This window comes from Lissotriton helveticus, chromosome 3_1, assembly GCF_964261635.1.
Source record: "Lissotriton helveticus chromosome 3_1, aLisHel1.1, whole genome shotgun sequence".
Taxonomy (NCBI): Eukaryota; Metazoa; Chordata; class Amphibia; order Caudata; family Salamandridae; genus Lissotriton; species Lissotriton helveticus.
The window spans coordinates 82,024,365-82,049,742 of record NC_136061.1 but is presented as its reverse complement, the minus strand read 5'-3'; the positions used below and the strand labels follow the sequence as shown (position 1 = coordinate 82,049,742).

At 42.1% G+C, this 25,378-nt stretch overlaps 2 long non-coding RNA genes across 2 annotated transcripts in view; both read left to right on the top strand.

Moving 5' to 3' along the window:
* Positions 1-2,798, top strand: part of LOC144824415 (uncharacterized) — a 215,905-nt gene extending 213,107 nt beyond the window's left edge. The window contains exon 3 of the long non-coding RNA XR_013608936.1: positions 2,552-2,798. This is a non-coding gene — a long non-coding RNA (uncharacterized LOC144824415). The remainder of the gene's footprint in view (positions 1-2,551) is intronic.
* LOC144824414 (uncharacterized) overlaps positions 1-25,378 on the top strand; it is a 391,672-nt gene that overhangs the window by 283,183 nt on the left and 83,111 nt on the right. The window lies entirely within an intron of this gene.

The window sequence follows — 25,378 nt, the reverse complement described above, 5'->3', positions numbered from 1 at the left end:
TTATTTAGAGGTTACTTTTGAGCAACAGAACATCTGGATACCCTGCCTCAAACTGTTCTCTTTAGGTTTGCATCAACAGTGGGCAGCAAACTTACTCGACTGCTGCTGCAAATATATCGAATGAAATGCCTCCCAGTGTTGGTATATGGTGCTGCAACATGGGGGTTCCGTAACTGTCACAGTATTCAGTGGGAACAGCACTGCTTCTACAGAAGACTGTTGGACCTGGATCCGACTAGCACACATTTTTCTATGCACGATGAACTATATCTTGATCATGCCGAAGACTTAGCCAAAATTGCCCTGCTGCTTTTGTGGGTAGCAGTGTGTAGTGGTGAATATACAGCATACAATATGTATGTGATTGAAGACTGTCTTGGGTGTGCGTACGGTCACAAAATTCCATGGCTAAACTACATCAGAAGTGTTGCCTTATCTTTGGGTTTTTACCAATTTAGACAGGCATTTTTTTATTTACAATTGTTAGATGATCATGCTGTGACTTTTGGAACAAAGTGATGGATTCTTAAAATTATATCTGGCTTTTTATTCTAAGGGCTAAAGTGATCCTCAGTCCAACACGATGACGTTTTACCTTTATTCATTATGTTGATTTTATCTGTATGTTTTTATAATTTTATGATTCACGTTGTTATAACCTGAATATGGTATTTTACAATGTTTTATTCTTTTATGATTATATATTTATAATCAAAATAAAGATTTGCAATTATTCATTTCATGTCCTGTCTGAGACATTTTCCTGTGGGCAGATATGAAGAAATAGGTGCTGTTTTTTTTACATGTAGCTTGGTTTCTTCCCTTCGAGTACAAATGCATGCATAAGAAGAAGGCAGTTTTTGGGAGACTCCCTCCTCTGTAAAGAAATAACACTTTATGGTATCGGTAATGCATCAATGGCTAACCTTGTGTGTTATTTGAATGGTGTTCTCGTACCTTTGATATATCTTGTATTTTTTTTACTTTCAATTGGCAGTTATATGATTTTAAATGATCAGAGTTGTTGCGGGATGAAACCAGGTGTCCCTTATATACTTACTGTTTTCAGTGTTGTGACTTGCTGTAAGAATATCTTGTATTCTCCTACACATTCTCTTGGGTAAGTTATATTGTGTCCAAAGGCCCCTCTTTCACAAATTAACTTTGATAAATTGAGCCGACTGAAAGCTTTATTGTTTAATAAAGAAGTTGTGTTAAAATCTGCCTGAGAAACTTGTGTTCTCCAAGATGCCCTTCCCTCGGCTGAGGTACAATCACTGTTACGGATTCAGTTGCTACAGCATTTTGGTAAACTGATAAACTGAATTTGTAATGCTTCTAACACCACTGGAGCGGCACACTTTTAAAAAGGGATCGGGTCTGGATTTGTTTCTACATTTCCTACTGTACTTGGAGTTATTCCGGCTTTTGTACATTCTTTGTCTGGAAGCATTTTGTAGGCATCCCGATTGTGCTATTTCTTCTGGTTGCTGTTTTTGGTACTCCGCAATGGATATCCCACAACAAGGCCTGACGGTAATAGAACTACCATAAATCCTCCTGTGTCGTGAACGCATTATATAGGACTTTGGAGAGTCCTTATTGTTGGAACTGAATGAGAACTGGTCTCTGCCCTTCACCTTGTGTGGTTTCAGAGAATACAGCCTGTGTTTCACTGCCTATGTTGCACTTTTGAGTGTCTTCTTGAATCTTGACCTGTGCCTTGCTATACAATTCTCCCAGTTTCCAGACATGAATCAGCTTGTGCTTCCTTTGTGGTTGCAACAGTTGTGTAGTCCAGTGATTCTGCTCCCTTTCCTGCAAGATGCCTATTATGAGTTGCCTTGGCCAATTCCAGATACTTTGCGGACTTCTGGTTCCTCTTCCGAGGCTCCACTCCTACCACAGTTGCCCTTGACGTCTGTTGAATGGCTTTAAGTGACTCTCTTTATTCCCTGAATCTTGTTCTGTAATACTCTGTTGATGTGTTCTTTATGGATGTGGGTTCCATTCTGCATCCCAATGACATTTTGGATATGGACATGTTACAATTCAATTTGGATGTCTCCTAAACTCTTTAATTGTTTTTTTTGATTTTATGAAATTCTTTTCTTCATTTTTTAATTGTTTAGGATTTTTTTATGCCTTTTAGCACCTGCTTATGTTGTTAAAGTATATCCATAATGCATATACGTATATTCACTTTTGTTGCTTATTTTAATTTTAGTTGTCTATTTTTCAACCAAGTGGAGGGTGTTATGTAGCTTACAATTAGTCTTCATTTTAGCTTTTCATTTTTAACTTAGCATCATTTTCCAATGGTGGTTTGCACATATTTTCCCTATTGCGAGAATGTGCTATGCATGCATTTATTTCTGATAGAACTTGTCACCTTGCACTCTGCACAGTTAGTTCCAGGGTCGCACAACTCAGAACACAATGCATTGTTTTATTTTCTAGGCTCATTGGTGGCGAGTTTTCTGCTTAAGTCTAATTAAAACATTGTTCTGCACCTCTGGCACAGTGCAATAAGCTTGCCATTTTCTTATAGAAACAGCGTCCATGCTGAATGAAGTCAGTGAGAGGTTCACTTCCCGCTGGAAACATCATATAATGCTGCTGCTGAACCGTAACTGAGTTGCAGTTCCGCTGTTCCCGACCTTCATCCTGAGAAACAAGGTACCATGCAAAAGGAGTGTGCAGGCCTGCGCATTCAGATGGGGGTATTCGTTAATGCACAAAGGCCAGCTTACTAACAGACAGTACTAAGATATGGTGTAAGGTCTTTTCAAAAGGCCTGGTAGGTGGGTACTTTCAACATGCTCTCTTTAGCATAGGCAAATTATTGATAGATAGGAGTAACCTTTGTAACATATGACCAATTAACACGGTTGAATTTTTTGTGTTTTTCACCATTCTACTAATGCCTATAACAATGATGTGTCTCATCTTTCTCATAATAGCAATTCATGGTTGCCTTAGACCACCAGATAAACTTTCACGCAAGCACTCATCACCAGGGCTGGACTACAGCAACACTCTCTACACCGGAATCTCCAAACAACTCCTACACAGGCTCCAGACCATCCAGAACATCCCTGCAAACCTCATACTTGACCTTTCATGCCGCACCCACATCACACCACACCTCAGGAAGTTTCACTTGCTCCTCATTCACAAGCAAAGTCAATTCAAACTACTCACACACACATACAAAGCCCTACACAACACAGCACCAGAATACCTGAACAGCAGCATACACGTTCACCAACCCATCAGACACCTATGCTCTGCCTCACTCTCACTCGCACACATTCCCTGCATCCACAAAAGCAAAATCGGAGTCGCTTAGTATCTTACATCGCACCCAAGACATGGAACAACCTCCCTCAACACATCAGAGCCTCCTAATCACTTCTTGAGTTCCCTAAGAAGCAGAAGACCTGGCTCTTCGTATAAGCACCTTGGGGACCTCACACCTACACACCATCCCCAAGCACTCTATACAAATCAATATTACATTACATAGCATGTTTTATTTATAAAGAATAGAGCCTTTCAATAAACATTTGAAAATGCAACATTGTATCTTTTCTTTGTGGCACTTGGACATGCAAAAGTGATAAACAAATGGGTTAGATCTATTTCCACCATTTCCTTAGAAATCTAAGAGTCATGTTCTAGGGTAATGACAACCAGCCGCGGTCGGTGCGGATAAGAATGGTGGTGCCGCGTAAAGGGGGATTTCGAGGGATGATACAGAGGAAAAATTAAATATTTATTTAATTTTCCCTCTGCATCATCCATTGAAATCCCCCTTTACCTGGCCCCACCGCTTTTACTTGCACGGACCATAGCTGCTGACAACATCTATAACTCTGTAATCTTAGGAGTTCTAGGTGCTGTACTGTGAGCTAGCCAAACAGACCAATAAATACTGATTATCTATGAAAACTCAGTCTCTGTATTATGAAGGTTTGTTGATCTATGTACACAGCCCTACTAGATTCGTAGGAACCATATAACAGTACATTAGATGAAAGAGCTAATTATAGGGCTGTTTTTCCAAAAGTAGAACACGATTTGCTGAAGCTCATACATATATATATTTTTTTGCATAGTATGAGATTTTGTAACAATCGAACCTCTAGAAAATGTGTGTTATGATACACATGTGCAGCATATGCACTGGCACTTTTGTGTACGAGCAAACCTGGGTATAACAAACATTGTTATGTGCACCAATGTTTATGAGTAACCTCAACAACTCACTTCACTAAAGTTCTCCACTAGCCTTCCCCCCATCACCAACTATCAATGCCTGAACACAGTGGTCTTTCCTCTAAATTGTTTCTGATGGTCTAATGTCTGCCTCCATATTAACATAGCTCAGGAAATACATCCTCATGAATATGGTGAAAAAACATATAAGGAAAAAGCTCAAAGATATAAAAGCCTTGACACAAGATCTAGGTGAAGACAGTGCAAACCAGAAGGAATCATCAAACATCATGAGAAATGATTAGCAAAATAGACTGAACACTGCAGGCTTTGCATAAATGTCCTGGCACTGATCGGAAGATAAAGCAAGAAAGGCAGTAGGGAAAGTACAAAGATCACTGAGATAACCGATTTGGAGACATAAAGCCTGGAGATATACGATGACTGCAGAAACAAAGAACTAGTAGAATTTGTAATAATTGATTGCGCATATTTTTCTTTTATAGTTGTGAATAGGAGTTCCCTCATGAAATGGGGATGACACTGGAAGAAATCATGCAAAATTTATTTCTATTTCCAATGCTTTGCAGCCATCTTGGTATGGGATCCTTTCCTAATGTCATAGTCATTTTGGATGCCTAGGATGCCTAGGAGCATGGCTGCATGAGAAATTGCAAATAATATGAAAACCACCAACACACTCACACACATACACCCTAAGTGACTGCACCTCAGTGACCTCAAGAACAGATTGGCATGACTTTAACACCCTAAGTGACTGCACCTCACTGATCTCAAGAACAGATTGACATGACTTTAGCTGACATATTGGGTTATGTATACCAGACAACCTCGTGCAGTGAATAGCAGCAGTCACTTGATCATAAGCATGCTGGCACTTATCACATACACTGCTAGACGACTGAGCAGGCCGGAACACCAGGCCGAGCCACCCCAAAACGCACCCACGGACCCTTCACCTGCACAAGCTGCAAGTTCACCTGCCTCCGAACCTGCACCGCACCCGCGAAGCCTAACACCAGCAGCAACCACCTGAAGTGCATCCTGCTCAACACCCGCTCCATCCAGAGACACGCCGTCGAACTCTGGAACCTGCACGACACGACATCACCAGACGACGCCTTCCTGACGGAAACCTGGATGACCGCCTCCTCAGCGCCCGACATCGCCATCGCCATCCCGGACAGGTACAAGATCATCAGGAGGGACCGCGTCAACCAGACCGGAGGAGGCATCGCCATCGTCCACAAGAACACCATCCGCATCACGACCGACTCCAACGACCCCTTCGCCACCGTGGAACACCTCCACTTCCAGATACACATGGACCCTAAGACGACCCTCAGAGGCACCCTCGTCTACAGACCCCCGGGACCACGCACACAATTCAGCGAAGACATTGCCGACTTCATCAGCCCGCACGCCCTCCCCTCCGCCGACTACATCCTCCTAGGGGACCTCAACTTCCACCTGGAGAACAACAAGGACCGCAACACCGCCGCCCTGCTGGAAAACCTCGCCAACCTCGGACTCAAGCAACTGGTCAACACCCCCACCCACTATTCCGGCCACACGCTGGATCCCGTCTTCTCGTCCAGCAAGTACATCACCTTCAGCCACGCCACCGGACTCCACTGGACCGACCACAGCTGCGTCCACTTCAGCTTCAAAAGAACCACGACCCACCACCACCCGCAACAGGTACCTCACAGGAGTTGGAGCAAGATCACCACCGACCAGCTCACCACCTCCCTCAGCCAGAGCCCACCCGCCAGCACAACGGACCCCAACGAAGCAGCCCGCAACTTCACACAGTGGCTGACCGCCTGCGCCGACGACCTCGCACCACTGAAGAACCCTCCCAGCAGACCCAGAAGCAAGAAGGCCTCCTGGTTCACCGACGAACTCAAGGACTCCAAAAAGAACTGCCGCACCATCGAGAAAGCCAGGCTCCTCGACCAGACCACAGACAACATGACCGCCCTCAAACAAGCAACCCGTAAGCACCACCAGCTTATCCGCACCACCAAGAAGAAATCACTAAAGGATCGACTGGAAAACAACGGCCACGACAGCAAGGAACTCTTCAGTATCGTCAAGGAGTTCTCCAACCCCAGCACCGGCAACAGCGACATCACTCCTTCACAAGATCTCTGCAACTCCCTCGCCTCGTTCTTCCACCGCAAGATCGCCGACATCCACAACAGCTTCGGCGCACCACCCACGCACCCAACCGTCGAACCAATGCCCCCCACCGCCACCCTCCGCACCTGGACTACGGTGACCACCGAAGACACAGCCTGCACGATGAACACCATCCACTCCGGATCTCCGACTGACCCCTGCCCCCACCACGTCTTCAACAAGGCCGACTCCATCATCGCACCCCAACTCCGGGACGTCATCAACTCCTCCTTCAACACCGCCACCTTCCCGGAGAGCTGGAAGCATGCCGAGCTCAGCGCCCTACTGAAGAACCAACAGCGGACCCCACCGACCTCAAGAACTTCCGCCCCATCTCGCTCCTCCCTTTTCCTGCTAAAGTCATCGAGAAGATCGTCAACAGACATCTGGCCGCCATCCTCGAGACGAACGGATCCCTCGACCCCTCGCAGTCCGGTTTCAGAGCCAACCACAGCACCGAGACGGCCCTGATCGCAGCCACCGACGACATCCGAGCCCTGCTCGACAACGGGGAAACAGCGGCACTCATCCTCCTGGACCTCTCTGCAGCGTTTGACACTGTCTGCCACCGCACCCTAGTTCAACGCCTCAGCAACATCGGCATCCAAGAGAAGGCACTGGAGTGGATCATCTCGTTCCTCGCCGGAAGAACACAGAGAGTCGCCTCCCCCGTTTCGATCCGAGGCCACCGAAGTCATCTGCGGCGTACCACAAGGATCATCACTCAGCCCGACCCTCTTCAACGTCTACATGAGACCTCTTGCAGCCATCGAACGCCAACACAACCTCAACATCATCTCCTATGCCGACGACACCCAGCTGATCCTCTCCCTCACCAGGGACCCCGACACCGCCAGAAACAGCCTACACGAAGGGATGAAAGACGTCGCCGAGTGGATGAAGACCAGCCGCCTGAAACTGAACTCAGACAAGACGGAAGTCCTCATCCTGGGACCGTCGCCCTCCGCCTGGAACGACTCCTGGTGGCCCCCCGCCCTGGGCACCGGTCCCAAACCAACAGACCACGCACGCAACCTGGGCTTCATCCTGGACTCCTCCCTCTCAATGACCAGACAAGTCAACGGCGTCTCCTCATCTTGCTTTCACACCCTACGCATGCTCCGCAAGATCTTCCGATGGATCCCGACCGAAACCAGGAAGACGGTCACCCAGGCACTCGTCACCAGCCGACTGGACTACGGAAACACCCTCTACGCCGGAACCACAGTCAAGCTACAAAGAAGACTCCAACGCATCCAGAACGCCTCCGCCCGACTCATCCTGGACATCCCCCGACGCTGCCACATCTCCGGCCACCTGAGGGACCTGCACTGGCTCCCCGTCAACAAGAGGATCACGTTCAGGCTCCTCACCCACGCACACAAGTCTCTCCACGACCTGGGCCCCAAGTACCTCAACGACCGCCTGACCTTCTACACTCCCACCCGCCAGCTACGATCGACCAGCCACGCCCTCGCCACCGTTCCACGCATACGAAGAGCCACAGCCGGAGGAAGATCCTTCTCCTACCTGGCGGCCAAAACATGGAACTCCCTCCCCATCCACCTTCGACTGACCCAGGACCATCTCGCCTTCAGGAGACAACTCAAGACCTGGCTGTTCGAGCAGTAGCGGACCCCTGCCCCCAAGCGCCTTGAGACCCTCCCGGGTGAGTAGCGCACTATACAAGTGTTATGATTGATTGATTGATTGATTTATTTATTTGTTTGTTTGGTTATTTGAGTATCTATATGGTACGGGCCTAGCTTCACGGGCAGTGGAGCACTTTACAGATAATTAGTACAATGAGGAGAGGGGATATTACATGGGATTAGGGATAGGGCAGCACTTGGTTACAGGGTAGTGCCGAGTTTCTCATAGATGTGAGTATAGTTCCACAAAATAGGTGACTTTTCGGGTTCCTCTTATATAATAGTAGGCTTTCATTGATCCTTCTGTCCTTAGGCAGGCCATTCCAGAGTCCAGGGGTCAGACAAGAGAAGACCTGTTTAACTGTCTTGGACTTTCTTACTTTCGTATCTTCAGAATCAGTCACAATGTTTTTTTCTAGTGCCAGTGTGCTGTGCATCCTGTGAACAACTGCACCATTGTGTAAAAACAAAAACGTTTTCACTAGTAAACAAAATATTTCAATGTAATTTTCTTTTGCCTTGTTTTTTGTTTAACATTGCTTGAGCAGCAACAACTAGTGAAATGACCCTTCTTTTGCATATTGTGCACCACGACGTCCATTCAGGGCAATCCTTGAAATTAGCGTAATCATTGATATCATGTTATAAAGATGAATCTCTGAGGCAAAGGTAAGTAGAAGTAAGCTTTATTTTGTCACCCACTCTCCAAGACTGCCTGAGGGATGCCAACATTCTAAGGCAAACTCTGGCAGAACATATCAAAAGGGGAGGGGGGAAAGCATGGAGGAACGTACCCAAACAAGAGGAGGAAAAGAAAGGAAAGATTACAACACATCTCCTTTCAGTCAACATAAAGAGATAAAAGGAATTAATACAAAGTGTGTGAGCTTACAAAGGCCAGCATACAGAGATTTAACAGTTTGGACATCCCCACTAGTAGATAAAACATGAAAAGGATGAAGAACATCATGCAAACCGATATAACATTCCCTATAGTTTAAGGAAAACATTATCAACAACATCTGCCACAGATTATTGACCGGAAACTAACAAGAAGTGGTACTGTGCGGATTGTTGTAAACCCATGGATCTCTCCCTCTGATGTTGGAAAAAGGGGAGATTCTCATTCCTTCAACGTGAGATGTGTGATAGGTCCAAATACCATCTCTTATAGTTTTGTCCACATCCAGATTGTTGACAAGAGCAAATTGAATGTGTTTGGTAATTATCTGAACAGACTTGGCAATTAGTTCATTGGTTATAGAAGCTCAAATGTTGGTTCCTGCGTGTTTGATTCCTAAATTTTCTATGAACTTTTTCATTTCGATAGAAGAGAAAATTAAAAAAAAATTCAGTGAGTAAGGTTTCTGGTACATCTTCCGTAGTAAAGAATTTTTAAAAAATTCAATGAGGGCACTTGTTGCTTCAGATACAAACTCGTGCTTGATCCACTTGGAAGTGTAGTCGATGAGCAAGAACATGAATTTCTTTTTGGCTTCTAACTGGCCTAAAGGACCAATTACTTTTAAGGCAAGTTTATTCCACCGGATACTTGGTACTGTATCTGGATTCCTTGGCATGCTTACATTTTCTACCTCAGAAGTACAATTTCTCCGTTCATTCTCTGTTAAGGCAGATACTTGATCTTGAGTATTTTTCCCCAGGCAGACTTGATCTTTATTATTGGGGTCAAGCATGATCCCTAACTCTCTTTGATGGTGCCAACCTAACAGGTTTGAACCTTCTTTTACAATGTAGACATTACAACTAGTGGATCTTCCCCTAAAATCAATACACACCTCTATCATGCCCACCAGGTGGATCGGTTCTTTAGTATAACTTGTAGGAGATATGTCAGGTTCTAACACATTAGGCTTAGGAATACCAAGTAGGTCATTCATATCATCTTGATTAATCAAAGTAAATGGAGAACATGAGTCAGCATAAACAACCACAGGTTTTTTGTTCAGGAAAATGGTACATTCAGGATACTTATGTTGTATGGGATAGTTCGTAGATGTATTACTTATAACATTCTTCACTTGAAATATGTACTTAGGAGAATGTTCCTCTCCGCTGCAAACCAATTTTACCTGATTATTCTCCCCCTCTCTGCACACTCTTGCGTAGTGACCCTTCCTATTGCACTTCATACATGTAGCATTGCTAGCAGTGCAATGAACATTGTTCACAAGATGGTTGCTGCTGCCGCACCTGAAACATTTTAAACCTTCAGTTACGCTAACAGGTTTTTCAGCCTTAACTTATCTGGGTCTGATCTTAAAAATCCCATCATCATTGATGTAATCAAGAGCGCTTTTGGTATTGATTACACTACAGACTGGTTCTTTAGGTGGGTTAATTTCCAAAATGCACTTAGCACTGTGTATTCAATAGATTGTGCTATACTGATAGCCTCTTTTAAAGAAGGGTATTTGGACAGAAGTTTTTCTTTTATACGTGGATTATGGGTACACCTTACTAACTGATCACTAATAAGGGAGTCATTCAGTTCGCCAAACTCACATAACTGAGTTAGGCCTGAGTGCAGCTATATAATTGGTGACCGACTCTAGTTTGCCCTGAACTCGAGTAAAAAACTTGTGCCGCTCTAGGACAACATTTACCTTGTCACCAAAGTGAGTTTCTAATTTCAAAATAGTGATTTTAAATACTTCCATATCAACCTCATCATCTTCTAACTCGGGATCGGGTAGAGTATCATAAATTTTCCTACTTTGAACACCTAGGTTGTGTAAAAAAACATGTTGTTTACGACAGCAGAAAACTCCCCTCACCCCCAATGGCAATAAGGTAAGAATCAAACAAATTAATCCAATCCTTCCAATGGATTTCAGGATCTCCAATTTCATTTAAAAAAGAGGGCGGTTGGCTCATGGATGACGCAGCCATGGAAAAGAGAAAAAACAAGACAGGTACTTTCCCCTGAATATGATAGAAGATGAGGAGGAGGTACACTAAGGTACTCACTGAATAAGATAATTCTCGCTGATCATAAGATAGCACTATTCCAATTAAAAACTCACAGAAGAAATTAATTCACCATCACAAGGCTAAATTGTAGGAGAAGTTCTGCACAGAATGGGTGGACATAGGTACCTAATAACATGAAGGAATGCCCAACTATGTAACAGATCACTGGAAAACCATTACAATGCACACATAGTGGACAAAGTACCGGGTGTACTGGACAGTACAGAGGTCGCCTGAGTACCTAAAATTCAATAAATGGCTCCTAGGAGTAAGGTGGAGGTGAAGTCAACTTTAAAACTTGAGGAGGGTGTGACCGTGTAAAGACACACCACTAAATAACTAGACCTGAAGGTGAGTGGAGTGCGTGTCACTAAAGGGAACTCAAGGATACACAGGGAGTGTAAAATAACAGGTGTGTGTATCACCAATTAGGATGCAGTGACACACAGGTGAGTACAGGGTTCAAATGCCACTGGTGAAGCACAGAGATGCCAAAATAGGTGGATGGAACTTGTAACGCAATGATGGCTTTAATAAGGATTATAGGGAAGGTGTGTGTATCACCGTGGACGACGCACAAGGCACACATATGGTAATTGAATTTCCCTTGTACAATTCCAACAGGTATGCGTGCCACCGTGGAGTACACCAAAAAAAACGAAAAGAAAATCACAGGAGCTGAAGGATGAAAATTCTGATGCAGTAGGACGGCAGAGATAACTGAATAAAACGTCTTACTTGAGGAGTATGTAGAAGGGTATGAAGAGTAGAAAACTCCACGCAAACAGCCGCTAGGTGGACGATGCTGTCAACTGCGACACAGCTTGACAGTTCCCTGATGAGGAGAACGCTAAAAGGCGGCCCTAAAGTAGCTGGTACGCCAGGAGCGTCTCACAGGGAATCCCCGTAAATGCGGCTGGGGCGTAGGACGTCGTCTGACAGGATACACAACCTTTGAGGTGGCGAAAAGGCTGGTGCTCCGGAATCTAACTTGAGGTAAATAGCCTCCGGCAGGTACTAGTGAGGAAACAATGGGGCTGATGAACTGAAAACGGCTGCTCGTTATCCAGTGGAGCGCGAAGCGGCTGACAGGAACTGCCGGAGCTGCCACCTTGCTCACACCACCTGGACCACACGGGCAGCTGACAAGGTCGTCGAACTGGGATCCCCACAGGAACCTCCACCGTCGGTATCGCGAACGGCAGCCAGTCAACTCAGGAACTAAGCACAGGCAGAATAGCCGACAACTTGGAGGAATGTTCGCATGAACTGACACCGTAACAGCAGCTGATGGCAATTAGGAAAGCAGCAGGCAAGTCTTACGTAAGGAGCACAAAAGAATCAACAACAAAACCCTGCCAATATTATATACGAAGGTCCTACAAGAACTCAATTCACAGTCGGCGTAGTTCCTGCTGGTGGCAGAATTTCATCTGTATTAGATGACCTTTTCCATTCTTTTCCTGCCCCGCTTTTCCCTTTTGTCAATGTAGTATTGTCCATCTTGACTGCACTTATAGGCATTTATGTACCATTGTGATGGTGGTGTATGGATGTGTGGAAGAAAGTTTGAATGATAGATATTGGAAAGGATATGGCTGTGAATTGAGTTCTGATGTGTGCGGTGTTTGTGGGACCTCAATTTTCATTGAAATTGTATATATTTTAATATATGTAATGTCTTTTCATTCCAAACAAATAATCTTGAAATTCAAAGAATTTTTTGATAAAATGGTTGATAAATAAAGAAATCAAAAAAGTTCTTATGTGTATCTGGCTCTGATACTATTTGTTGTCACCTGCTTTTGAATCCAAGGATCCTCTTGTAGGACCTTAGTATATAATATTGGCAGGGTTTTGTTGTTGATTCTCTTGTGCTGCTTTACCCCTCTGACCTGCCACTATCCCAAATCCCGATTGGGAACCCCCTTCTATTTTTTTGAAGTCTTACGCAAGGCTCTTCCCACTCATTGCCCAGCGGATCGCGAAGCGGCTGACAGGAACTGCTGGGGCTGCCACCTTGCTCACACTGCATGGACCAACGGGCAGCTGACAAGGTAGTCGAACTGGGATCCCCACAGGAACCTGCACCATCGGTATCACGAAAGGCAGCCAGTCAACTCAGGAACTAAGCAAAGGCAGAATTGCCGACAACTTGGAGGAATTTTCACAAGAACTGGCACCGTAACAGCAGCTGATAGCAATTAGGAAGGTAGGAGGCAAGTCTTCCGCAAGGCTCTCCCCAAACAGCAGCAGCAGGGATCGACGACAGTGAAGCAAGGATGAACAACAAAACTTCTACACAACCATGAACAGCAACCATGAATCTCTAACTTGTAGAGAATGGAGAGAGTACTGAAAGGGGAGGTGACAGAAGGCCCTCCTGCGCCGCTTTCGTCGCCAGTGTTATAAAGATGAATCTCTGAGGCAAAGGTAAGTAGAAGTAGGCTTTATTCCACTCTCCAAGACTGTCAGAGGGATGCCAACATTCTAAGACAAACTCTGGCAGGACATACCAAAAGGGGAGGGGGAAAAGCATGGAGGAACGTACCAAAACAAGAGGAGGAAAGGAAAGGAAAGATTACAACATATCACCACCCCTAAAACACTTTATTGCACGTTTTAAGACATCTTGAGACCGTCTTTCTTCATACCACTTGATCTGACAAGGTGGACCTTGTCTCCATCACCCTTCTCCAAAACGAGTTTGTCTTTTTTGATTGTTTCTACACAAGCTTTTGAGGATATTTAACGATAATTAAGCTATTCTCAAAAGAAGGATTGTATTTTTGCCATATAGACTCCTTAATTCTCTCAATCGAACAACCTAGCAGAAATTGATCACAAAGACACTCTTACACGTGGGAGCTAGTTTTCAAAAAGAAGCAGGGGCGTAACACAGGCCCCCGCAGCCCACGCGGTGCGGGGGGCCCCTAGCTCCAAGATGCCCCCTCGGCACTGAACTCTGGCCGAGAGAGCTCCTGATTGAGCCCGGAGGGGGCCCCCCCTAAGTACTGTGCAGGGAGGCCCCCTCACTTTTCGTTACGCCAGTGAGAAGAAGTTATACATTCTTCTACTGATTCATATACCGTGTGCATCCTGTTCCCAAAATGATATCATTCCAAAGTGATGCTCACCTTGGGACGATAATGAATATCTAATTTCTTTACACAAATTACACATTGATTAAACCCTGTAGCGTCTTCATCAAATAAAATTCAGGTAAATGCTCAAATAAATCCTGACCTTCCGTGCCTAAACAATACATCAACAATGAGTTTTTTCTTTCAGTACTCAGTGACATCTTTTTCCACTTAGCCCACTGTAAAATGGTTTCACCTGGGGAAGACAAAAAAAAGGGAGGAGCACTAACATTTTGCATTATATCTTAGTGCTAAGATCACGTGATATAATGACAAAATTAATATAACAGAACTATCCCAAGATACACGTTTAAAATATGTAATTAGTCTTTTTATTGTATTTAGAAGTTGTTTTCCTTTTTGCTTGCATTTGTCTCCTTCCGTTTCTCTGAAAAGAAGAAATGAGAAGAGAGTAAAAAACATTAAGGTAACAAAAAAATGCAATAAAATCCTCACCAGTATTCGAAATAATACCCGACAATAGTTCCGTAAACTCCACAGTCTTCTGCAGTGCAGGCCATTAGAACTGGAGGGTAGGGTGCAGCATGAAGAGAAATGGCATCCTGAACCAAGATGGCTAAGCCTTCACAGAATTCATTCAGAAGGGAGACAGTAAACATTGTGGTGATAGTGAAGGCCATCAGGGACATGCGTTACAAATGACAGAGAGCGTATCTTGAGCGACTGCTTTGTGTTCATTACTGTGACTGCTTTGTGTTCGTGGTAGTGACTGCTTTGTCCTCACAGCTTAGCAGGTAAGGCAGCTGTGTCATGCGCACAGGGCAGATGGGCAGCTAACTTGCACTGCTTGCGCGAGACTAATGGTGTTGTTGCTCCGCTTTTCGCAAGATATTGTTGTTAGAGATGGGGGTCTCTGATTGTCAGAGGTAGGTACCTTTGTCTGAATAGGGACCCTTTCTTCTAGTCAAGGTAAGGGGGATACACACTTTAGATAACCCCTGCTTGGCACTAGAAGACAGACTTATGCCAAAGGCAATGTGTAAAGTATTTGTACTCAAAACACACAGTGATAACACCACAAATGGACACCACACCAGTTTAGAAAATAAACGTATCTTTATCTAAACTCAACAAGACCAAAACAACAAAAATCCAACATACATGTAATAAGAATATGACTTTCCAAAGGTTTCAAGCAACTGGGCCCATAGAAAACTTTGGATGCATGATTCTACACAAAGTACCTGTAGGTGTGTCAGGTTGCACGGACAATTCAGAAGGTAGATCACATTCTCAGTGTTGCAGTTACTGAAGTTCTTAAGTCTCCATGGGTTGTTTGTGCCGATAACCACTTCTGTTGTGGTGATAGTCAGTGGGCAGCAAACGCAGCTGCCTCAGGGAAAATGACCTATTGGTTTGGTTGGCTCCAGAGGGTGTTTTGACCACTGTCCTCTTCGTGTGTGATTTTGGAGTGTACAAGGTCGTCCCTGAGGTTCCTGCTTCACTTGACAGCGAAGAGGGGAGGTTCCCACTGTTGTTGTCCACTGTTTAGTATTGCCCTTTTTTTTTTATAATGCTCCAAACTTTATTTGATGCAGGGGTGTACGTGGTCACGCATAGCATGCGTTCAGATTTTTCCTATTGGTGTAGTGTCTAGCACTGCTTCCCGATTATTATTCCTGGCCCTTTTCTTGGCTCTCCTGATCATTTGCTTCGGGTAGTGTCTCACCAGAAGTTTGGTTTCCAGGTTTTCTGCCTGTTCTTGGAATGTTTCTAGCTCAGAGCAATTTCTCCGTAACCTGAGAAATTGTCCCACTGGTAGATTCTGGCGTAGAGCTCTCGGATGGTAGCTTTCGTATAGTAATAGGCTGTTCCTATACGTTGGTTTTATGTGCACTTTGGTGGAGATCCCCTCGGTCATCAGGGTGATGTCCAGATCGAGGAATATAGCATGATTCTTCTCGATAGTGTTAATCTCCGGCGGGGAGGCAAAGGGGACATCCATAGGAGATACGGCTGGAAGCGCTGAAGATGACAATAAGAGTGTGTGTGTTTTGGATGGATGAAAGAGTGTACTCTTACGCTTTTCGTGCAAACCACCCCTCCCACGAGGAGTGCACCTTTATAAAATATGTAACTGTATGGATGCCTTTTTACTCCCTATCATGGACCTGATTTATCAATACCAGGCTATGATTCTGTGTGTCTTTTTTCAGAATGTCACAGTAGGCTCTTCCACCCTCGACTTCCCATAGAGTAAGTAGGATAGTGACCTACGGTGAGCGGCGAGAGACATGTTTTTCTCTCCTTATAATTGTTGACACGCATAAATGACACATGTTTCACTTATATACCACCACGTGCGCTTTTAAGTGTGGTGATGTATGTAATGCAACATTACAATCAGGATACTTACACATTCGGTATGTATTTGTTTCTTGTTCCTTTTTCTACAGGTTTTTCGCATGAGTACTACACTAGTGGGGTGATTGATCCCTACATCCCCCGGTCTTTCAGTGGTTGATCCTTTATACAACTTGTGTAAAAAGGTAGAGCCCTTTAACAAGATTTGGTCCTGACGAATGCTACGTCCCCTCTGGGGACTCCAAAGCAGAAACATGTTAACCATATCTAGCACAGTGATGGGATAATTAGTTCCCAAATCACCGTTCACTTCTTTTAACCCCTTCCATGCTGGTGACGGAACCGCTCCGTCACCAGCCTCGGTGGCGCTGTGCTGGTGACGGAGCGGTTCCGTCATGGCCCGCTCGGTGTGCCTGCGCGGCGCTGATTTTGCGCCTGCGCTGGACGTTCCGGATCACTGACATAATATCGACGACACAAATATCGAGATACACAAATATCGAGTCAAAAATATCGATTGACAAAATATCGACTCCCTATCTTCAAACAGGTAAGTACCAAAATATCGACTCCAAAATATCGACTTACAAAAATATAGACTGTCAAAATATCGATTTTTTAAAATGTCTTAAAAGTAAGTTAAAACTAATATAGTAATAAATATATTTAATATAAACTTAGAAATAATTATTAAAAAAATATAATTTTAATAAATAATTTATATAATTAAAAAAATTATATCACCAAAAATTACACACACACATATATATATATATATATATATATATATATATATATATATATATATATATATATATATATTTAAACATATTATTAAATAAACATATATAACATTTTAGAAAATGTTTAAAATTTATTGTTACAACTATAGTGAGTTCAACATTAGCAAAAGTGTTGGATAGCGTAGAGGTAAAATTTACTACTCCCACTCCAGTGGGTGCAACAGTAGGGAAAGCGCTGGATAGCGTAGAGGTTAAAATTACTATTCCCACTCCAGGGATGTATGACGTTACAACGCATACTTTTACAACGCCTACCATTACAACAAAACTTTTACAACGCAAAAACTTTTACAACGCATACATTTACAACGCAAGATTTTACAACGCATATACCTTTACAACGCATACCATTACAACATAAGTATTGGTAAGTATATAATAATTTTTTGAATATAAATTAATAAAAAATATTATAATATAATTTAATATAATTTAATTTTATTAAATAAATGTAATTTAAATGTAATTTTACTTTATTTTTACAAAGTACCCCTGTACCCCAAAAACCCAAAACTGACCCTGAACCCTAAAAATACCCCTTTACCCATAAACTGAAAACTGACCCTGAACCCTAAAAATACCCCTTTACCCGAAAACTGAAAACTGACCCTGAACCCTAAAAATACCCCTTTACCCAAAAACTGAAAACTGACCCTGAACCCTAAAAATACCCCTTTACCTACAAACTGAAAACTGACCCTGAACCCTAAAAATACCCCTTTACCCCAAAAACTGAAAACTGACCCTGAACCCTAAAAATACCCCTTTACCCAAAAACTGAAAACTGACCCTGAACCCTAAAAATACCCCTTTACCTACAAACTGAAAACTGACCCTGAACCCTAAAAATACCCCTTTACCCCAAAAACTGAAAACTGACCCTGAACCCTAAAAATACCCCTTTACCCAAAAACTGAAAACTGACCCTGAACCCTAAAAATACCCCTTTACCCAAAAACTGAAAACTGACCCTGAACCCTAAAAATACCCCTTTACCTACAAACTGAAAACTGACCCTGAACCCTAAAAATACCCCTTTACCCCAAAAACTGAAAACTGACCCTGAACCCTAAAAATACCCCTTTACCCAAAAACTGAAAACTGACCCTGAACCCTAAAAATACCCCTTTACCCAAAAACTGAAAACTGACCCTGAACCCTAAAATTAAAATATTTATCAATTAATCAATTATAATTAATTACCAATTATATTTTAATTAATTACCAATTAATAATTAATTAACAATTAATTTTTAAAAAATATCAATAAATAAATTAACATATTTAATTAATTATAATTAAATTACTTCCCACCCTATTCCCCTATAAACCCACAACCCGCTACAGAAAATAAATTACTAAAATTAAAATATTTATCAATTAATCAATTATAATTAATTACCAATTATATTTTAATTAATTACCAATTAATAATTAATTAACAATTAATTCTAAATTATTATCAATAAATAAATTCACATATTTAATTAATTATAATTAAATTACTTCCCACCCTATTCCCCTATAAACCCACAACCCGCTACAGAAAATAAATTACTAAAATTAAAATATTTATCAATTATAATTAATTACCAATTATATTTTAATTAATTACCAATTAATAATTAATTAACAATTAATTCTAAATATATATCAATAAATAAATTAACATATTTAATTAATTAGAATTAAATTACTTCCCACCCTATTCCCCTATAAACCCACAACCCGCTACAGACTTATATTACACAAAAAATAAAAATTATTATTAACTTACCTTAAATTCGATATTTTTGTTGTCTATATTATGTCTAGTCGATATTATGTCCATTCTATATTTTTGATTCGATATTATGTCCATTCTATTCGATATTAATTTTCTCTAGTCGATATTTTTGTTGTCTATATTATGTCTAGTCGATATTATGTCCATTCTATATTTTTTACTCGATATTCTGTCCAGTCGAAATAATTGACTCGATATTATGACTGTACACCGGACGTTCCATTGAGCGGGCGGGGCCGTGACGGAACGGCCCAGTCACAAGCACAGCGCGCCCGAGGCTCGTGACAGAGCGGTTCCTTCATGAGCATGGGAGCGCCGCGGGCCGCCCCCCCCTAGCGCTGCGGCGAAATTGCCGCCGCAGTGAAGGTGTTAATAACATGCTCTTGTTCCTTTAATTAAATTAGTTTATTGACAACTGTAATTATTTTTAGATCACTTTCTCACAAATTCACGGGCCACCACTTAGTTTAGAAGTGCATCCCTGTCTCCAGGTGTATGCCCACCCCCTATCAAACTGAGTTTTTAGAGCGCGACTTTTTGTGAAATGCCCCCACTGGACACGCATCTCTAGAAATGCTGTAGGAATCCAAACTAGGGACAGGGCCATTTGTGTTTATACTACTCATGTGGGTGGTACAATCGGTGCTGCAGGCCCAATAGTAGCATTTGATTTACAGGCCATGGAACACTCAGTGCTCTTTACGAGTGACTTACCAGTAAATCAAATATGCCAATCAGGGAGAACCAATTGTAATAACAATTTACACAGGGAGCACTTGCACTTTGCCACTGCTGATCAGTGTCAAAGTGCCCAATGCATCTAAGCCAGCAAAAACGAAATCCAGCACAGCATCAAAAATACAGGTGGTAGAGGCAAAATGTCAGGGAAAACATGCCAAAGATGCCAAGTCTAACAATTGTTAAATGCAGTACAGTACTGATCATGTGGTGTTGGTGGTGGTGTCTTGTTACCATGGGATTACGGCGTATATGAATAAACAGTAGACGCAACAAAGGTGACACACACATCACATGCATACTCAGGCAGTTGAGGTCAGGGTTGTTTTCCACTCATCGCCAACGTTAAGAACCAACATTATACCCATGAGTAGGTAATAATCATGAGACGGAAGAAGGTCGAGAAGGAATTTATTTAAACATTGGATTAAGCTCAGAGAAAAGAACTCATCCAGCCAATTAGCTCAATGGCCGATGCCATCCTCTGTCACATTCCAGAAGCCCTAACAGCACATTACAATTCTACATTCCTTCCCTGTCATCAGCTAAATACCACACCTAGCTTTCTGTTCTTTAAAGATGGATCAAAGAAAATCATATTCACCCCACAGTACAAACTGGCTTTCAGATGCAATTGTCCATGGTCTAAAACTGGTTCGTGCTTGCCAACCTGATTTCCAATGCATGAACAAAAGAAAGCCCAGTTTCATTACTAATGCATAGCCATAGCTAGAGCATTCAATTCAAACCTGGGCTTCAATCCGGCTTGGAAATAGAGAGTTACACTAAAACGATCTTGCGTCTAGGGTGATACAACAAGGTTTTTACTTCTCGATTCCCAATCCTTTTATTAAGTTTATACATATTGAATCTGTTTGATACAATTCTGAAAAGTTAATGCCATCTATCTAAATGTATTCTGGTTTGGAGTAAGCTGAGATTAAGGCGATTCCATGCATGTCCATAACGGAATGCTAAGAGTTGTTGGACACCGTAAGAAGTATTAAAGAGGACGGTGGGCCGCCGTGAAAGGGTTGCTACCGACATGTTGTGAATTGTTCACCGTTTTACCAGATAGGAATTGATCTAGTCCTTGGATGCTACTGGAGACTACGCTATTGTTGGGATAGTAGTTCTCTATTCACCCTTGTCCTGAGGAGGCCAAGATTCCTGGAGGCCGAAACGTGTCCGTGTCGACATGCCATTTTCGACAAGAGGTGTCTGTTGATAATTTGTACCTGATTGAACTGTTTGGTTGAACACAATCTTGGAATTTTGGTTCAGAACTTTTTAGAACCGATTGTGGTGGTGCACGACTTCCTCTTAGTGGACCTCCTGACTGAATAGGGGGGCACTCCTTTTGATTTAGTATTATTTCTTTGGGTGGAAAAAGAATTACTTTTTGTTATAAAGTATTCGCTGCATTTTGAATTTTAAAATGTGTATATAGGTATTTACTTGATATAGAGATGTGTGTGTGTGTATATGTGCATTTTGTATGACAAATAACAGTATATATATATATATATATGTAAAAAAAGACTGATTGCTTTGAAGTACGGATTACTACAAATAAAATTGGTAATCATGATGATGACTAGGCATGTGATCGTTGTATATAAAATAGTTTTAAATTAATGTCGAGAATTGTGTTCCCCCAGTTAGGGAATTTGTAGTTCCTGACTCGTAAAAGGAATTTGGTATTGATCCCTCCCGACCACTTTTGCTCTTTGAAGCTCTATCTAAATGTGGTCAACACTCATATATCAGAACTTTTTTTTATGAAGATGATGCAATTAATTGCCTACAATCTGAGTAGATCAGCACTTTAGCTGAGAGGGTTAGAGAGGGTTAAAGTACTACCCCAATATTAATTACTTTAGTGTTAATTAAACAAAAAGGAATTTATGCTTTTGTGCAATTATGATCATATTTAGTAATGCCACCAGAACATTTTCTCTTCAACTTTTATTAAAGGCATACATTTCCTAGGTAGTCTTTTTTCTGATTTACAGCACTGAAATTCGACATGTGGGAAAAAACAAAAGTTGTATAAAATTATAGGATTTTTGCTTAAAGAAGCATTTGAAGTAAAGAGGTCTATCCTCAATCAATTGTTCGGCTTGGAATTTGGACTCCAAGCTACCGCAGTGAGACCAATCTAATCAATGATTCCCTTTGCCGAAATGGATGTGGGCTTGCTCTTGTTCCTTGCAGGAAGGTAATGTTTTTTTTATTTTTGCAAGAACAAGACTAATTTAGATTTCCTCTATCGCCTTCTGTAGTACCATCAAGGAGGGTGGAATGGAACGCTACTCAGTGGATTTCCGGTGACTGAGAAGCATTAGCTCAAGCATTTTCATTTATAAATGTTTCAAAGGGATTATCAATAGAGCTTCTGTCACTGAATAGATCAATGTGATCTTCTCTTACAGGGTTTTCTATAAACATCAGAAATTTGAAGAATCTGTTTTGCAGTGAAAAAGCATTTTCTATTCACAATTATACATGTGATCAGGCACTACTCTGGCATAAATCATGAATGGGATATAGGCACTGAATATGCTTTGAATGACAGATCTTGGGACAGAAATCCTATATGAACGGATAGCTTCATTTTAAGTTATATTTCATAAGAATGTTTTCCGCAAAAACTAGGGACTGCCATTGGAACACCATGAGCTCCTTCATATGCACCTTTGTATATGGGTGAAAACTCAATTCAAGAGAACAATGTTCTCAAAGTGTCCCATGAAGAAAATATATTGTGTGCCTAATTTATCAATGCTCTGTTGGGACTTTGAGATTATTCCAGGGAATTGCTTGAGGTGTATATGGATATTCTAAACCATCAAGATAAAACCTCAATTTCCTAATTGTAATAAATAGAACATAAGTTCATATTCTAGATCTTACGATTACAGTAAGAAGGCAGGTTAGAAGCACAGATGTTCAGGATGTTATCTGTATAGACCTATAAATAATAAAATTAAGTTGATAAAGAGTAATTTTTTGCCTTGCATGATACATGGATGGTGGAGAGTTTTCGTTAAACTGTTTAACGGTGCTGCACCAGTACATCAGTCATTCATGGGTTCCTTTATTAATCATCATTGTCATCATAAACTAACTACTGGCCAAAAAGCCCCAACACTGTAAACCCTTAAATATACATCTGAAAGTACAAAAGAGCTTGCAATCCCTATATAAAAATTGTAACGTCTCTAGTCATCTGTAATAAAGAATTTATGTAGCCGTTCACCTGTAATCAATTATTACAGTTGAGTTCAGACATCATAATGCCTTCTGCCAGCAGCCGAGGGGAGAGGTAGGACGTGGCGCATAATTAGCGGTGCATTTTTAACAGCGAAAACCAAACCTGTTTTTTCCTTCTACTCTCTTTTTCTCTCTGAACAGTGATCAGTCGAAAGGAGATATTTATGGCAACATGTTTATTGTTTGCGTGCTTTGAGTAATTATAGGAACAATTTAATAGTTCTGCATGTTTCTACACATTTTGAGCGTTGTTTTTAAATGTACATTTTATTAAATGGATTATCATATAGTTTTCCAACAGATATCTGACTATTTGTTTAACTTTGTACTACAGATTCTACTTCTATTCTTCATATATGAAACCATACCACCTCTTTCTGATGACAGGGACCCCTCAAAATTAATCAGTTTGTGGGAAGGGTTGTGGTGAGACCATCTATTATACGGAATACCGTACCCCCTGATGCACATTTTAAAGACATCGGAAGACACGACCGAGTTCCATAACCAGACCCAGCCTGGCTTTACCGGGCATCTGGCATTTTCCCTGGGAGGCTGGAAGGGTGGGGGCCCGTTTTACAGCGCTGGGGGCTGGTTTGTTACTGGGGGCTGGTTTTGCAACAGAGCTGCAATGTCAGCCCCAAGTAACAAAAGCTGCAGCGCCTCACACTTTGCGATCCGTCCCCCTGGGGGATGGTCCGACAAAATTGCCTGGGCTGCTTGGAGTTCCCAGTCCGGTCCTGTCCATAACCTTATAAAGCATCTCATTTCAGCCTCGTTCCTCTATTTGGTCACAGAACTCCTCGTGACTTCAATGTGCAACTTGAGTCTGCCTTGTAAAGTGTCAGCAGCACCTTCTACGAGCCCTCTGAGCACGAACGAATAAAGTGAGACAAACCTTTGATATCTCTAGGACCGTGATTATGAGTGGGTCGGTGGGTCGGTGTTTTCTGTTTGTACACGGATCTGAATTCAATTTAATGCACGCAGTAACGACTGGGTGTGTTAAGTACTTTTGGTTAACTTTCAACAGGTTAAGCCTGCCGAAATTTAACAGGGGAAAAGTGTATGGTATTTACTGTCACATGCTTTGTTTGGTGGATTAAGTACCAAAATCTGTATGTTATTGACCAAAGACTCAGAATAGGTGTTACTTATAACACCAGATAAATAATGTATCGTGAGATGCAGCTATTTATGAGGTGCGACAAATCGCACGTCGAATCTGACAAACTCTGAATCAGGTCTAGGGGGCACATGCATCAACTAAAATACTGGTCGCAAACGGGCCGATTCGCAGAATCGGCCCCTTCGTGACAGGTATTTTGGTATTTGAGATGCATCAACCCAAATGCAAATTCGCAAAATAGGTAATCGCAAAATTTGCTATTACTATTTTGCTAATGCATGTAGGGAATCGCAATTTGCGATTCCCTAAATGTTATGCAGGAAGCATGGAAAAATTGCGAACTTGCTTTAAGGATTTGCAAATTTCCCCCAACTTCAAGTTGGTGGTCATTTGCAAATCCTTAGAAAAAATCTATTTTTTGCATTTTTCTAAGTGCCATGTGGCGCACCAACATGCCCTTATGTACGCCACATGTACACACTTACCTGTATTGGGGTGCACCTGGGTGGCCTTTTGGCCCCCTATCACCCCCTATTTGGAACTCGCAAATTGCGAATGCAATCTCAATCATTCCTGTGAGCCTTCAGGCCAATGGGAATGAGTGGGAAGCCATTCCTTAATTGCGAATCGCAATTTGCAGTTCGCAATTAAGGAATGTTAAGGATTCGCAAAAATATTTGTGAATCCTTCATGCATAGGCATTTGCGTTTACCAAATAGCGAGTCCTTAAAATTTGCTATTTGGTAATCGCAAATGATTACCTTGATGCATGTACCTCTAGGTGTAATATGCACAGAGGCTTCTCCTGTAGGCTCCTTACATTAAGTTCGAACAGCATTTGCATCGACCACCCTGTGCTAAAACATTGCACTGATCAGTCTGTGCCAAAATCATTTTTAACAGTGTTTGTTTATTTGGTGCAAATGTTGTCTTTGTTCTGGTCTACCTGTGTAGATAAAGAAGTAAAATGTATGTGAACTTTACCCTATTTTGGAATGGCAAGGAGAAGAGAAGGAGTTCAAAATAGAAAGGACATATGGAGGCCTGAGACAGGAGTGAGAGAGAGCAGCAGTAGAGAGCAGAAAGAAACAACAAGACAAGAGAGG